Source organism: Papio anubis, chromosome 1 (genome assembly GCF_008728515.1).
Source record: "Papio anubis isolate 15944 chromosome 1, Panubis1.0, whole genome shotgun sequence".
In the NCBI taxonomy this organism is placed as follows: Eukaryota; Metazoa; Chordata; class Mammalia; order Primates; family Cercopithecidae; genus Papio; species Papio anubis.
This window is the reverse complement of record NC_044976.1, coordinates 99,819,871-99,836,212: the sequence shown is the minus strand read 5'-3', so window position 1 is coordinate 99,836,212 and position 16,342 is coordinate 99,819,871. Positions and strand designations below refer to the sequence as shown.

The 16,342-nt window shown below is 36.8% G+C and overlaps 1 long non-coding RNA gene across 2 annotated transcripts in view; it reads left to right on the top strand.

The window, feature by feature from the left end:
* Positions 1 to 12,553, top strand: part of LOC103887216 — a 46,590-nt gene extending 34,037 nt beyond the window's left edge. For both annotated transcript variants that reach the window (XR_002515297.2, XR_651224.4), the window contains one exon: positions 12,136 to 12,553. This is a non-coding gene — a long non-coding RNA (uncharacterized LOC103887216). The remainder of the gene's footprint in view (positions 1 to 12,135) is intronic.
* Positions 12,554 to 16,342: the final 3,789 nt, after the last annotated feature.

The following is a 16,342-nucleotide window of genomic DNA, read 5'->3' as shown; positions in this document are numbered from 1 at the left end:
CACTGAGGCTCACAGGTGAATGGACCAAATCCATGGTGAGGTGTTTGAGGCAAGTTCTAGGCTAGAAATGGGAGCAGAAGGCAGAGTTTGTGTCCTAGGTAAATGTAATGAGGTAATAATAATTGGGGAAAGCAAGGGAGAAGAGGTTTTAGAATCTGGGATTGATAAGGGCTGCTTTCCTGAAGTTCCTCCATTTTGAGTGCAGCTTGGGTAAAAGGCAGGACACAGTCAGGGTACAGAGGCACTCCCTCAGCCTGGCTTCTGGAGTTTTCTACAGTCTCATCTTTGTCTACATGCTCTATTCAATGATGCGTGCTTCATTCATTTATTAAACAAATATTTTTCATTGCCTGTGGTGAACCAGGCACTAAATGAATGTGTTAAGGGGAGAAAACACAACTGTAAATAAGCAACAGTCCCAGCACTCAAGAAGCTTCCAGTCCAAAAGGAAAAACAGACGTATAAACAAATAATGAGCAAGGAAGCGATCTAGGGAAGTGTGTACAGGTGCTATGGGAGCTCAGAGGAATCGCCTGAGACTACTTGCGAAGGTGGTGGTTGATATGGGAAAGTCTTCAGGGAAAATTCAATAAAACTGAAACTGGAAGTTTGGAGTAGAAGTTTACCAAGCAAACAAGAAGGACAGGAGTGACTGAAGTAGGTAGAAAGATTAACTAACTAAACAGCAGCATATTAAAATCTAAGTCACATGAAAATGCAGGATATATTCAGAATTTAGGTAGTCCAGGTAAAATGGGAATAAGTTGTGGGATATATGGCTGACACTGTAAGGCAGGATAAGCGAGGGTAGAAGGCCATACAGACTTGTTCCCCTGTGTGAAGCCTAGCAGGCACCTTTCGCAAGGGGTCCTTTTCACCCGCAACTTCGTGCATCGGCACCTAACTCTTTTGCAAGACAGGTGATCCTACAGTATATAAGCAGACTGCCAGATGGTTACATGTTTCTGATACCCACTATGGCCTGGGAAAGAGAACAGAAGCCCCATATTCCTCATGTAGCTTCCCCAATCTCCAGCCAATCAGCACCAAAAGCCCAAGAAGCTATTCGCTACAAATTCCTGCCTGGAGGTTGGGGGGCAGGGACTTCTCCAGGATCCCGCATGTGCAACAAGTGTCAAGTTTTAGCTTATATTAATAGTAACATTTTCCTCATTTTAATAGTAAAAAAGACAGCCTTAGGTGGAGATTTTATTTGCTAATGTTACATGTGATGCCTGTTAGAGCTTGTAGATATCGAGCACATGTGCCAGCTGCAGGTCTACCTTTACATACTTGACCTCATCAGTATTTTTTGCATATGTATATACTACTCCCATAAAAGAAATTCTTCCTAAGGCACTAACTGCCGTCTCTCTCTCGGAGCAACCCATTCTGCCTCTCAAAGTGCACTTTTGCTTTGCAATAGACTTCTTTGCTTACTCTTACTTTGGACTCATTCTCAAATTACTTTGTGAAGCAAAAACAAGAACCTGAACCGGCTTACTGGCAACAATGGGACCTACTAAAATTAAGCTAAACTGCAAGATAAGTTGAGTGGTGAGAAATACAGATACCATGAATTTGAACCAAGATACTAGCAAAAGGGAATAGAGGAAGGCATACATTCAAAAAGCAAGATGGAGGAAGAATTGACAGAATGTAATGATATGACAGCATGTGTAGGGTGAGATATAGAATGGTCATCTATGAATCCTGAGTTTCTGGATTATGTGACTAGATTGGATAGTGGTGCATTTATCAATATTGGGAAAACAGGAGAAGTAGCAGGTGTGGAAGAGATGAGTTCAGTTTTATACATGTTGAGCTTGAGCTCAAACGCAGAATGTCCCAAATTGAATGTGTGGATGTGGGAAACCATGTGAAGAGGCTAGATAGGTAATTGAAAATACGGCTGGGTCATGACCTGAATGCAAGACTCTTCTCTAGTTCTGCAAAGAATGTGGATGGCACTCTTACCTTCTGATTCCTACAAGGCTGTTTCACATATGACTTATTCACAAAGGTTCATCATGTATTAACATTTCACTCTTCAATGACAACACTCACTTTTATTTCTTGTTTAATGCCTAATTCAACATAAGAGTTTTGGCTAAAGGAAGAGTAAAGTCCCTTCTAATGTTGTGATCTGTATGCTTGGGTAAAACCTATGCCATTAACACAATTCAAAAATATCTTTAAAAGATGAAAACATATGTTTCTGCTTTTCCCTATGGAAAAGACACTTAGTCAGTTTCTTTGTGGGGAATTAACTGAGTAGTCTTAAAGTGAGAACTAAGACTTGGGCAGCCCAACGCATGAGTGAGGTGAGTCAGATGGTTGCTCATGGCATTTCGTATGTATGAGTGATGCCAGGACTGGAGGACGGTGGCAGCAGTGGTGGTGGCACCCTGATCAGGCCATCCAGCGAGGACACAGTAACTCCGGGCTGCTTCACGCTTTTTGGCTCTGGTGACCTTTTGGTTCCTGCCTATTTCCAAGCGTCCCATGCCCCGGTCTCCTCTAAGTTCTGTGACCCTGAAGCCTTCTCAAGAAATTTCCTTCACTTCAATTAGCCAATTAGTTTCTGCCTCTTTTGATAAGAAACCTGGCTGAACATCAGAATAAATTAAGTCATTCAATCAATGAGAAAATAATATTTATTTCCTAAGTAAATCTACCATTGAAATAAAGTAATGATTACTACTAAACCCATAGAATGTGGCCCATAATCAGAAAAAATCTCAACAGTGAGTTAGTTATTTTTAAAAGATAATTTTATTAGCTTATCTTTAATTCACAGCAAGACACATTGCTTCCTGTCTGGTTTATACTCTCTACAGTGAGTCAGGCAAAGGTAGGATGTTTCTAGCAAAACCCGTTAAGCTGATCGAGGAGTAATTTCAGTAGCATTTTTTTATTTTGTTTTAAATTACAAAACATTTATTTTTCTGCAAGTCAATAATATCTGAATAGGAAAGGGATATCGCTCTTATAAATTCAGTGAACATTTATTGAGTGGTTCTTGTGTCCAAAGTAATGTGCTAGATGTTGAAAAGGTGTTCTCATTCATCATTTTATATTTTAAAGTGTTTGGCATACTGATGCTTGAATATCACGTTTCTGTCTTCATGGAACTTACATTTTAGTGGGGAAGATGGGGAAAAATAAAAATAATAACAATAAGTTGTAGTCCGCACTATGAAGGACACAGGCTAGGAGCTGAGATAGCTACTAACAGTGGGACCTATCCTGGATATAGTGGTCAGGAAAGGCCTTCCCAGGTACAGGACTAATATCCTGAGACTTGGAGGATGAGAAGAGGCTGCTGTACAAAGAATGTGAAGAAGCTCATCCTGGTTTCACTGATTACAAGTTGTGAGACCTTGGGCAACCTCTTTAACCTCTCTATGCCTTGGTTTCCCTATCCGTGAAATATGGAGGGCAGTATTACCTATTCCATAAAACTATTGTAAAGATAAAACGTGTTAATGATTGTAGGGTACTTCGAACAGTACATGGCACATAGCATGAACAAAACAAATACTAGTCATTAATTATAATATTATGTTTTTATTCACAAAAAGGGACCAGCATGCGCAAAAGCCTGAGGTAGGAAAGATCTTTGGTGTGTTAATTAAACTGAAATAAGATTAATGCAGTTGGAGCAGAAGAGCAAAGAGGCAGTGGCACAGATGAGGTGAGAAACACAGACAGGATCAGATCATGCTGGGCCTTGTGGCTCATAGTAAAGAGCTGGGACTTTTTTCTAAGTTAAACGGGAACCTATTAAAGAATTTCAGCAGGAGATGAATGTTATTGGATTTATGTCTTAAGATGATCACTTCACATGCTATGGGGAAATTGAGGGAGCAGGAACAGAAATGGAGTGACCAGCTACAATGGTGTTATATAGTAGTGAAGGTGAGAGGTGATGGTGGCTTGAACTAAGGTAGAAGGAGTGAGGAAGAAAAGAGAGTGGTTTCAAGATACATTTTGGGGATAAGCTTGGCAGTATTTGTGAATTAATTGAGTTTGGGGAAAAGAGGAAGATCAATGCAGAGCTGTCATACACAGTTGTGCAGGATGTTCACTGCATAAGAGCACTTAACTGAGAAAGGCAAATAGGAGCTGAAACCCAGCTCACACTTGGTCCACCAAGTCATGTCCCCTGGCATGGGGCTACCACCATGGAGACCTTTTCTAATTTGTACAAAAGCAGTACACAGGCTAGACCCAGGCTGACCCTTTAATTCTGGCTTGAGTAACTGGGTAAATGGTGTTGCCACTGACAGAAACGGGGACATTGGGATGGAGGAGAGATAGATTTGTGATGGGAAAAAAACAAGAGTTTGGAACTTTGTTAAGTTTGAGATCACTCTGAGATACCTAAGTAGAGATTTAAGATTGGTAGTTCTTTGCTTAATACTGACCTTATAGTCATCGGTCTTGCTATTTCTAATAATTTATCTGTAGATGCTTTTGAATTTTCATTCAACACAATCATATTCACCAATAATGGCAATTTTATGTATTCCTTTCCAATCAGTGTATTTTTTTCACCCTACTGCACTTGCTCAGGCCTCTAGAACAAGGCTGAATATAAGTGGTGATAGTGAATATCCTTGCCTTCCTCCAGATATTAAAGATAAAGCTTTTGGCATATCTCCATTAAGTATATTTGCTAATTGTTTCTTTGTAGAGACCCTTATCAGATTAATGAAGTTCCTTTATATTCCTAGATACAATTTTTCTGTTTATCAAAAAAGGATGTTATATTTTATCAAATGCTTTTTCTGTATCATTGAGATAATAATATGTTTCCCTCATAATTTTCTCCTCTCATAATGTCCTTGAATTTTGGTGACAAGGTCATGCTGGTCTTCTGAAACAGAAAGTAAGTTGCTTACTTTCTGTTTCACGGAAGAGTTTGTATTAGAACAGATCCTAATCTATCAGAATAGATTCAAACAGAAGAGATTCATCTTTTCTTAAATTTTTGATACAATTCACTGGTAAAGTTATCTGAACCTGGACTTTTGTTTGTGGAAAGGATTTTGAATATGAATTCATTTTCTGTAATAATTGTTAGAATAGTTACTATTCGGTTTTTTGTCTTTTTTCATTGACTTTAGTACAGTATGTTTTCCTCAGAACTTGTCCATTTGAAAATTTCATCTAAATTTTCAAATTTATTGACAAAGTTTTTTATGATAATATAATAAAAATATTCTCTTATTATCTCTTTCAAGTCTGCATTTTTTATTTGTGTTTTTTTCTCTCTTTTTTTTTCCTTGGTCAATCTAGTCAGTGGCTTATCAATTTTGCCTATTATTCCAAAGAACCAACTTTGGGGAGTAACTGCTAATGGCATGGGGCTTGTTTTTGGATTGATAAAAATATTCTGAAATTAAATAGTGATGATGGTTGTATAACTCTGTAAATATACTAAGAAAACACTGAATTGTACATATTAAAAGGATGAATTTTATGTATGTGACTAAAACTGCTGTTTAAATGTGTATCTATCAACAATGTAACATGATCTGTGTAACCTACATAGGTAGCAGTGAAGTTTATAATACTTGCCTACATCAAGTCTTCCAGTAACATTGCTTGCCTTTATTTTTGTACATTACAATGTTCTTTATATCATATAGCTCAAACAAATTAACCACATCAATAATATTGCTGGGTAGGCTAGATTAATTAATATATGACTTCTTTAAAACCTTTACATTTTGAATAATAACTGTTAATAGTCTCCAGAGAATACGGCTGCATGTTCCATCCATAGAGAGCAAGGAAAGTAGGTCACAGGACACAATCCGGTTCAAACTTGGCACTAGATAACCCAATGTTTCTTTCTTCACATAATCATGATGTCCTAATCAGTTTGTGGTTCTGACCTTTGAGTCAGTGGGTAGTCTATTATTACTTAGTGGCTGCTAAATCCAGAGTCAACATTTTGGAAGCTAAAGAATGCCCATCTTCTTTCAAAATTTTTTGGCTTACTAAAAGCTGAGCCCAGCTAAAAGTTCTTGCCAACATTTAGCTACTTCATGCATATGAACTAAACAACAAGCAGCATACAATTAGCAGAGAATGAAAAAACAGAGAGAATATATTTATTTTCTAAAACATTAAAAACACATTAAATGTACTAAACATATTTGAAGAGAAATTATATCGTGAAGCATGTTATAGTCTTTAGAAAGCATAGATCAGATTTTCCTGTTTCTCAAAATATGTTATTCTTTCTTTTTTTTCTATAGATACTAAACCAAAAAACTTTCAATCAAATTAGAAAATAGTAAATTTTAAAAATTCAAGTGACAGAATATCTGTTCTATTTACAGGCTGTCAATAAGACACACTCCTTACTTCTCAGAGGCATATAACCCATTAAAAAATTGGCTATAATTTTAATGTCATTACTTTTGAAAAAGCGTGTTTTCTTGTAAAAATAATGTCAAGCATAGTTTTCTCTATATGGAGAGCAATTATTCTTTTATATTAGCAATATGTAAAGTGGCCAAGCTATTATTTAATAGACTATCAGTTTTTCTAGGATTTTCTCACCTTTCTATCACATTCAAAGTTTCTTTAGTAACAAATTCTAGAAATAAAACAAATACTAGAAACAAAAAAAATTATAAAAACATACCAAGAGACACACTAGAGGTACATATAAGAACCTTTGTTAATGCCAGGCATGGTGGCTCACGCCTGTAACCCCAGCACTTTGGGAGGCCAAGGAAGGCAGGTCACCTGAGGTTGGGAGTTAAGACCAGCCTGACCGACATGGTGAAACCCCATCTCTATTAAAAATACAAAAACAACAACAACAACAACAACAAAAAAAACAAAAAACAAAAAAAAACCGGCCAGGTATGGTAGCGCTCTCCTGTAATCCTACCTACTCGGGAGGCTGAGGCACAAGAATCGCTTGAAACCAGGAGGCGGAGGTTGCAGTGAACCGAGATCACGCCACTGCACTCCAGCCTGGGTGACAGAGTAACAAACAAATGGAAAAAAAACCACAAAAGTTTGTTAAGAAAAGTGATTTGAAGTATTGAGAACTAATTTAATTCTAAACTAGTGTAATTGTACTTTTACTGAAGAATATATAGCTTTTATATAATGATTCAATTGATATAGAAATAAATCGCCTCTTCGGAAAACTAGATACACACCTCTACAATGGTCCACTAACACTACAGGGTTCTTAGCAATTTAACATTCTCTGTCCATGAGAATGAAAAAAATTAAGCACAAATTACTTGATGTGTAGGTGCATATCCACAAATGGAAACCAAAACGGCAAATGCAATTTTAGATTCAGTAATCCAACCGCTTTAAATAACCTTTCTGTAAGAGGTTAAAATACTGTGAGGAAATATGTGTGAAAAAAATAGCTTATTAAATATTAATTCTTGAGCCTTATAGTACCTGTACCTTCATGCATTCCATGATACATTAAAAACTTTAAAAGAGTACCCAGAAGAAAATCCATGTGACATATAACAGACAAATGACTTATATATCTGTTTTATAAAGAATTACTACAAATTAGGAAGGAAGCATAAACAAATCCAATAGTATCAATGGGTTTTGTACATGAATGGGCAATTCACCAAAGAAATACAAGTACCTAATAAATATATGAAATTGTGCTAAACTTCACCAGTTAAGAAATAGAAATTAAAATGAATAAAACTTTTTTCTAATCAGATTAGAAAAATTAAAAATATTGAACACAACAACTGTTGGATATGTGCTGGGTCTGGGGGAATAAACTCTATTATACTGCTCATAGAAGTGTAAATTTACCCAAACTTTTGGAGGATAATTTAGTTTTTGCTGTTCAAATCTGAAAAGTGTACATCCTATGACCTACAGATCTCACATCTAAGAATCCGTCATGTAGGCACAGTTACATGAGAATGTAAAAGTAAAACAGAGGATGTTCATTACAGCATTATTAGTAACTGCAAAATATTAGGAGTAACTTAAATATCTATTGATAAGTGAATGTGAAATGAATTAATATATAGACATAAACTGGAACACTATTGTAGCTATTAGATAGGGTTTCTGATATACTGGCAATGTTCTTCTTAACCTGAGTAATGGATGTATGGATGTTCACTATATAGCTACATATGTCATTGTACATATGTTTTTACATGCTTCTGAATTTTCAAAAAAATTAGAAAAGAATAAAGTGAAATCTACATGTATTAATCAAGTTAGAAGTATGTGATACGAAAAAACACAACAGAAGATTATTATGTGTGGTAAATACCAATTTTATGAGAAAAAACATCCTGTGTATGCATATATATACACACATAGTTTTGCTTACATGGTATATCAAAACCTAGGGGGAATAGGAAGCAAGCCTCTGGAAAATGGGATTATAAGGATGCTTATAAGAGGAATAGAGTGGCATTGGAGAGATTTACACTTTTTATAACATATATTTTTAGTCACATATAAGACTAAAGAAGAGATATATATATATATCAGTGTGTTTATATATATATAACTTCTGTGTGTACATTTCAATTGTCCAAAAAAGCCTGCCACTTAAGCAAGCAAAATAAATTTAAAGAGACTAAATTTTAACACTTATCCAGCAATAGGAAGTCTGCTATGCAGTTAATTAACAATAAGCAGGTATTTATTGAGCCCATGATAATGAATTGTCTGATGTACTTGGTGAAGCATAGCTTATAGCAAAGTTTAAGACACTGTGGTTATACCTATGTTTCTTGCATCACAGTTAGAGGAATAAAACTATTTTATCAACTCCAGTAGATCCATTTTTATATTATAATTTAGATAATAAATCTGAATACAACAAAAAATCACGATACATTGAAAATTTTCCCCAAATAATAGTATAAGCAGAAATTTACCCAGGGCTAATTAAGTTCCAGGCCTGACTTTAAATGCATGATATACATTAATATATTACAACCAATTATTGTAATCATTCCTGTTTTACAGATGAAGAAAATGAGACACAGAGAGGTTAAGTAACAACAAAGGTCACACAGCTTGCAAGTGGTGGGGTCAGGATTCAAACTTAGGCACTCTGATTCTAATATTTCCGCCAGGCCTTGTTGTTTCTCAAAGAACTCCAGGTAAAACCTAATATTCATTATTAAATGATGTTATAAAATTAAAATGTGTTTCGTTTTTACCTTCAAAAGGCACATAAAAACATTTTTGAAAAACATAGAACACTGTAAAATGTAAAATATGTTTATTGTAAAACTTTAGTTATTGCCTCCCTTTCCATAACACAAAGATTTTTATGTTTTGATCCTACAGTGGATTACACTGAATGTTACACATGTCAAAACAAAGTTCTTTTCTTGAAGGAAATAGTATATAAGTTTGAGAAACTGATCATAATTAACTGTTTCTTGTTTACTTAAGTAGACTAATATGAATTGAGCCTACAGTAATGTTTATACATTCCAATGCAAAAGAACTGCAGAGCAAGCTAAATCTCGAATAATTTGTTAAGACTTATTCTACATTAGTAGATAAAACTTTGAGAGTAAATGAGACTATGCAATCGTTTTTTTCCAGCAAATTAAAATTCAGTTTAGAAGATGGAGGACATTTTTCAAAATTCTAGATAATAACAATAATATTGTGTATAAGAAAGTATTAGAATAAATGTAATAAGTTATATGAAATATATAACGAACAGTTCAGAGGTAGAAACTGTTGGGATATGAAATAATTACAGGAATTTGTATGCCCAATATGGAACTGAACTTGGACCTGCAAGACAGGAAATGTATTGAGGAGTCATAAAAGAGAGTACTTTGCCTTTTTTAAAAAAACAAAACATATAATATTATTTTACCTACACTCTTAGGACTGCTGAAAAAATTGCTATTATTATTGAGGTATATTTTGAAAAAATATCTTATACTATTCAGCAGGAAGGTCTTTTTAAGCTAATCATGTTATAATGGTTGAAAAAACTGTTTTTTTTCTTTAATTCAAGCCAATTAAATAACAAGAATCCCTTTCTTTGCAATTCTTTTACGCACTATTTACCCAGCACTGTTTCTCTAACTTTAGTTATACTTATTTTTCAAAGCAAATGTATAGATCAGTTGATTTCTAGTTATTATACATATGTTTCACCAATAAAAAATAAAGAGGTTATTGACTAATCAAAGTCAATTCAGTAACATTCAGAACTTCTAACTTGCATTTGAAAGCTTCACCATACTCAGAATATTATGGCGTGAGAATATGAAAGTGCAAACTCTAAGAATTAGGATCCTTAAATGAATAGTGGGATGTACAAAAGAGAGAAGAGTCTACTGTGAGCTGCATCTTCCAATTCCTTCAAATACAAATGTTTATACCAGGAAAACTCATGTGAATAAAATGCTTCATGCTGTCAAAGGGAAAAAGGAAGTTGCATAAGAATTGACTATTAAGGAAAGTTTCAAGATAGAAGCAAATTTAATGATAGAATGGCTCAGAAGTGGTTTAAGAATGTTTTATTTTTTAAAAGTAAAGCAACTAATTTTATTATCCTTAACAAACTCCCTAGGCCTTATCTATGTCTACCCAGAAATTTGCTATAAATACTTCAGTTTATAGAGATTGTCAAAAGAACTCCCACTCTTCCCACTACATAAGGGAGAAAGGGTAGATGTATGTCGGTCATACTGTGGGGAGGAGAGGGCAGGACGGGGGTGGCAGGTAGGTATTTGTGCCAAGAGAGTGAGAACTTGTCCCAAAATAAATGCCTGGAAAAGATCCAAACTTTCAGTCATCAACATTCAGTCCCTTTGCCACATGAGCAAAAAGGAATAAAATACACAACAAAAGCAGACAAATTAAAAAGAGAATCCATCAGAGACCCAACAGAAATGGTTTCTTTTTAAAGTTGGTTGAAGAAAAGGTCAAGGTCAGCTCATTACATATACCGATTATGCTTTTGATGATCTCAGGCTACAGCAGAAGCAATATAGAGCAATTACCTTAAACACTCATATAGGAAGTGGAGGAAAATATTGTTTATTAAGGTTGTTCATATTTGGGCTCCTCAGGAAATTGAATAATACTGAAATTTGAGTGCACTGGGGCATGAAAGCAAATGCAAACCGCATACTAAAACTTTCAGCTTGAACTAACTAGAGCACGCAAAGCAGCCATTGGGATTTTTCTGCCTGTGGATTTTTCAATCAGGCTTTGTTATTTCAGTCAATGAATAGACTGCTTGATTTTCTGCAGGATGGAAATGATATCTTATTTGTTATCTATGTCCAGTGTATCAGTAACAATTAGAAGGATTGTTTCCCTGAACTCAGAGAGTGTTTTAAGTCATATATACTCCTTGTCTACTCTTCCTTTCAAAATCTCCTCCTTCCCAGATGTGGAAGTAAACATTACCTTATTGAATAAACAATAACATCTTCTTGATTCTCATGCTCTTCTCTCAGTTTTATAGATTTAAGTGTGAAAAGGACAGCCTGTAGTCTACAATGGGGATGGAAAATATTATTGATCAAACTCGGTGGATAAAATGTTAAATAATATACTTTATGACAGATGAGGCTTTAAAAGATTGGTGAAGAATATGACACAAATCATAAAAGCTGGAAACCAGGAAGCTAGTGCACTGTCCAGTTGTGTTACTTTGTACAGATGACACTTTCTGGGCCTCAGTTTTGTCATTTAAGAACCTGCTTTAAGGGTGGTTGTGAGTAACTAGATGAGATTAATATCTTGAAACAAACACAGAACTGTATACAAAAGGCTGACACTGACTCTATATTCTAATTTATTACTCATTAGTTAGCATGCAAAACAGTTTCTTAAGAGGAGCATTAGATTCAGAATCTGAATGGAAACTTATCTGGCCCTTATTTTATTTATCTATAAATAAGGGATAATGCCACATACGGTTTTTTTAGTAGAATGCTACTGGTAAAGGCCAGTTATTTGTGGCAAGCAACAGGTTTACAGGGATTTTCCTGGGAATTTCAGATTCAATATCTGTGTTAGTTAAGATCAGGTTTTGCAGCAAATAACAGAAAACCCTCCAAAATGACAAATTAAAGAATATGGAAGTTTATTTTTGTCTCACAGGGATGTCTCGGAAGTGGTTCATGGCTGGCATGATGCTCCATGTTGTCAGGAACTCAGACTCCATTCATCTTGATGTTCTTTCCTGAAGGCTTCAACCTCACGGTCTCAACATGGCAACATCACATTCCAGAGGAGCAGAACAGGGAAAGGGTCAGAAGACAAGAGAGGAAAGGAACACACCTTGTTCTCTCCTGCTATTGGCTGTGCCTGGCTGCAAGCTAGAAATGCTGTGTCCATTGCAAATGGCCACACATCTGAGGCCCTACCACCATGGGAACAGCCACTGGGAGATAACTAGCAGCTGTTACCGTTTGTCATTTAATTATTTTAAGGTTAGAAACTCTTTCTTTTTGAATGTCTGAAAGAGACTGGCCTGATAAATACGTTGGAAAAGTTAAATAAAGCTGCTTTGTGACTGTTTATCACTGTCTTTTTAATTTTGAAAAAGTAATCTCCAAGACTTCCAGGTTCCAATTTCACATTTAAGGAGCTGGGAAGTTGCCACTTGGTTCTAACAAGTAAAAGCTGAGCAAACTGAAAAATCAAGTCTTCTTGGGTCCATAAGAGAAGTGAGGTCACAGGGCAAACTGTTGCCCCAGAATTAGCAAGATGGACAGGCAGATACAGAGAATCACAATATACTGGAGCAGAAACCTCCATTGGAGCCACTGCGGAGGTAGGAAAACCTAAACTAATTGATGAATTGCTGGAGGCTATGTGTAGACAAGTCTGAGAGATAAAAACTCTGGAAGACCTAGTCATAAGGGGACCACCATGCTTTTGTATGTTTTACCATCAGCAGCATGACCAGATTATCAGACTAACTATTGAAGAAAATTACATTGTGCTTCTGGCAGTAGGAAGGAAAGAAAAATCACTTTGATACATGCCAGAGCGCTCTGTTCTTAACAAGGTCTACTCTTAGGAGAAACTGTTTAACCAGAGCCACCTGCTGGGGTTTCATCAGAGCCTAACTAACCTAAGGGAATTGAAAATAACCAACCCCAGCCTACTCTAGCTGTCCTATTTTACTTAAAAAGGGAAGGGCTAAGAAACAAGTGTGATATTCAGAGTCCAGAGAAATAGGCTTGCTAAAAGATAGAGACCTAATCATAGGACTACAGAAAGTTTCCCCTTTCCCAACACCTTATCACCGTATTAGTAAAGGCCTATTTACAGCACTTCCTTTTACCCAGTACACCATGTTCAGTTATCAAGAAAAAATTACAAGGCATACTCTTTCAGCCCACTTTGTATTGCTATAACAGAATACCTGAGACTAGGTAATTTACAATGAATAGGTATTTATTCAGCTCATGGTTTTAGGGGCTGGGAAGTCCAAGGTTGATGGGCAAATCTGACAAAGGACTTCTTGCTGTGTCAGCCCACGGAAGAATGGCAGAAATGCAAAAGAGCATGCAGGATTGGGAAGGGGGTCAACTTCATCCTTTTATCAGAAACCCACTCCTGCGATAACAGCATTAATTGTTTCATGAGGGCAGAGCCTTCATGACCTAATTGCTTCTTAAAGATCCCATCTCTCAACACTGTTGCAGTGGGGATTGTCTTTGTTTTGTGTTGCCATGAAGGAATACCTGAGAATGGGTGCTTTAAAAGGAAAAGAGGTTGATTTAGCTCATAATTCTGTAGGCTGAGAAGTTTAAGGGCTTGGCCCTGACTCTGGTGAGGGCTTTCATGCTGTATCACAACATGGCAGAGAAGGTCAAAGGGGAAATGAACATGTACAAAAAGAAGGAAACCTGAGGGATGTCCTGGCTTTATAACAACCCACTCTCTCAGGAACTAAATCCATTCTCATGAGAACTCACTACCATGAGAACAGCATCATACGATTTGTGAGGAATCCATCTCCATAACCCAACTATCTCCCGCTAAGCCCTACTTCCCAATATTATCACACTCGGGGTCAAATTTCAGCATAAGCTTTGGTGGGGACAAACCGTATCTGTCACAGCAAGGAATAAGTTTCCAACACATGAACCTTGGGAAACATATTCAAACCATACCATATACTAAAAGGCAAAAGCAAAGTTTGAAGAGACAGCAAGTATCAGAGCTTGGATATTCCCACTCTATTCTAACAAGTAAAGAGCCAGACATGACAGGGATGTTAGAATTATCAGACAAATAATTTAAAACAACTGTGATTCACACCAAGGCCTATTGGGGGAGTTTGGGGCTAGGGGAAGGATAGCATTAGGAGAAATATGTAATGTAGATGATGGGTTAATGGGTGCAGGAAACCACCATGGCACGTGTATACCTATGTAACAAACCTGCACGTTCTGCACAGGTATCCCAGACCTTAAAGTATAAAAAAAAGAAGGAAAAAAACTGTGATTAAGATGCTAAGGGCTCCAAGGGATAAATTACACATGCAAGAGCAGATGGGCAATGTATGCAGAGAGATGGAAATTCAGAGAAATAGCCAAAAAGAAATGCTAGAAATAAAAAATACTTTAAGAGAAATTAAGAATACCTTTGATAAATTTATTAGTAGATTGGATATGGCTGAGGCAAGAATCTCTGGACTTGAGGATATATATCAAGAGAAACCTCCAAAACTAGAAAGAGAACAGAATGAAAAAAATTAAAGCAGAACAAAATATCTAAGAGCTGTGTGACAATTACAAAGATAGAAGATGTGTATAATAAAAAATACAAGAAGAAGAAAAGAGACAAAACTACTATATACTGAATGTTTATATCTCCCCCAAATTCATATGTTGAAAGTTAATTGCCAATATGATGGTATATGGAGGTAGAGCTTTGGGGAGGTGATTAGGTCATAAGGATAAAACCCTCATTAATGGTATTAGTGTCCTTACAAAGGAGACCCCAGGTAGCTCTCTTGCCCCTTCCTTCATGTGAGGACACAGCAAACAGAAGGTTGTTAATGAACCAGGAAGTGGGCCCTCCTCAGATACCAGATCTACCCACGCCTTCATTATGGACATTTTAGATTCCAGAACTGTGAGAAACAAATGTTGTTTAAAAGCCTCCCAGGCTGTGGTACTCTTTTCTAGCAACCTGAATGAACTGAGACAGAAATTGGTACCTGGAAGTGGGGTGATGCTGTAATTAATATCTAAAAACACAGAAGCGACTTTTGAACTGGGGAATGGGTAGAGGCTGGAAAAGCTTGGAATGCATGCTAGAAAAAGCCTACATTGCTGGGAGCAAACCTTGAAAGGTGATTCTGGTGAGGTCGTGGTAAAAAAAAAACAACAACAACAAAAAAAACCGGGGTAGAGAAAGCCTCAACCTTCTTATTGCATGCCTAAGTAATTCTGAACAGAATATTGGTAGGAATATGGACTGTGAAGGTCATTCTGATGAAGTCTCAAAAAGAAGTGAGGAAGATGCTTTTGGAAACTGGAGGAGAGACTATCCTCGTTAGAAAGTGGTTAAAAAAAAAGTTGGCTGAATTGTGCTGTGTTCTAGTGTTTTGTGGAAGGTAGAACTTGTGAGCAATAAAATTGGATACATTTGGCTGAGAAAATTTCAAAGAGAAGTCTTAAAGGTGCAGCTTGGCTTCTCTTTAGTGCTCTTAGTAAAATTTAAGAAAGAAAGAAATGACTGACTTAAAGACAGAATTATTAAGCGAAAAGGAAGCAGAACTCAAAGATTTGGAAAATTCTCAGCATACCCATACCGTAAAAACAGAGAAATCATGGTCAGAAGAAAACACTAAGCGCATAGCCAGGCAACTATTTGAAAAGGTTGTTAGTACTGATCAGCCATCTCAATAGAAGCCAGAAGCTACTCTCTAAGATGATGGAAAAATAACAGTTCAGAGGTTATCAGGGCTTTACCTCCCATCATAGACCCAGAGTGCAAGGGTCTAGGTCAGAATAGTTTCAAAAGGATGGGGCCATGTCTCCAGTCCACATGGGCCAGGATATCCCTTTCCAGTGGCTCAGGGGTGGGGCCCACACAGAGACCTGTGAAATGGGGTACACCCAGCAAAGCCAGGAGGGCCTTCCTGCCTCCACATATATTTTAAAGGCAGGACTTCCCAGCAGAGCCATGGGTACAAGACCCCAACAAGGACAGCCAAAAGGCCCAGGAAGAGAGCAGCAGCATGGGTAGGGCCATGGCAAAAAGTTCCTACTAGGGCAATGCCCAGTGGAGACAAGGGGGTGAGGCTACCTCCATGCCATCAGACCAGCAGAGCCACCGGTGT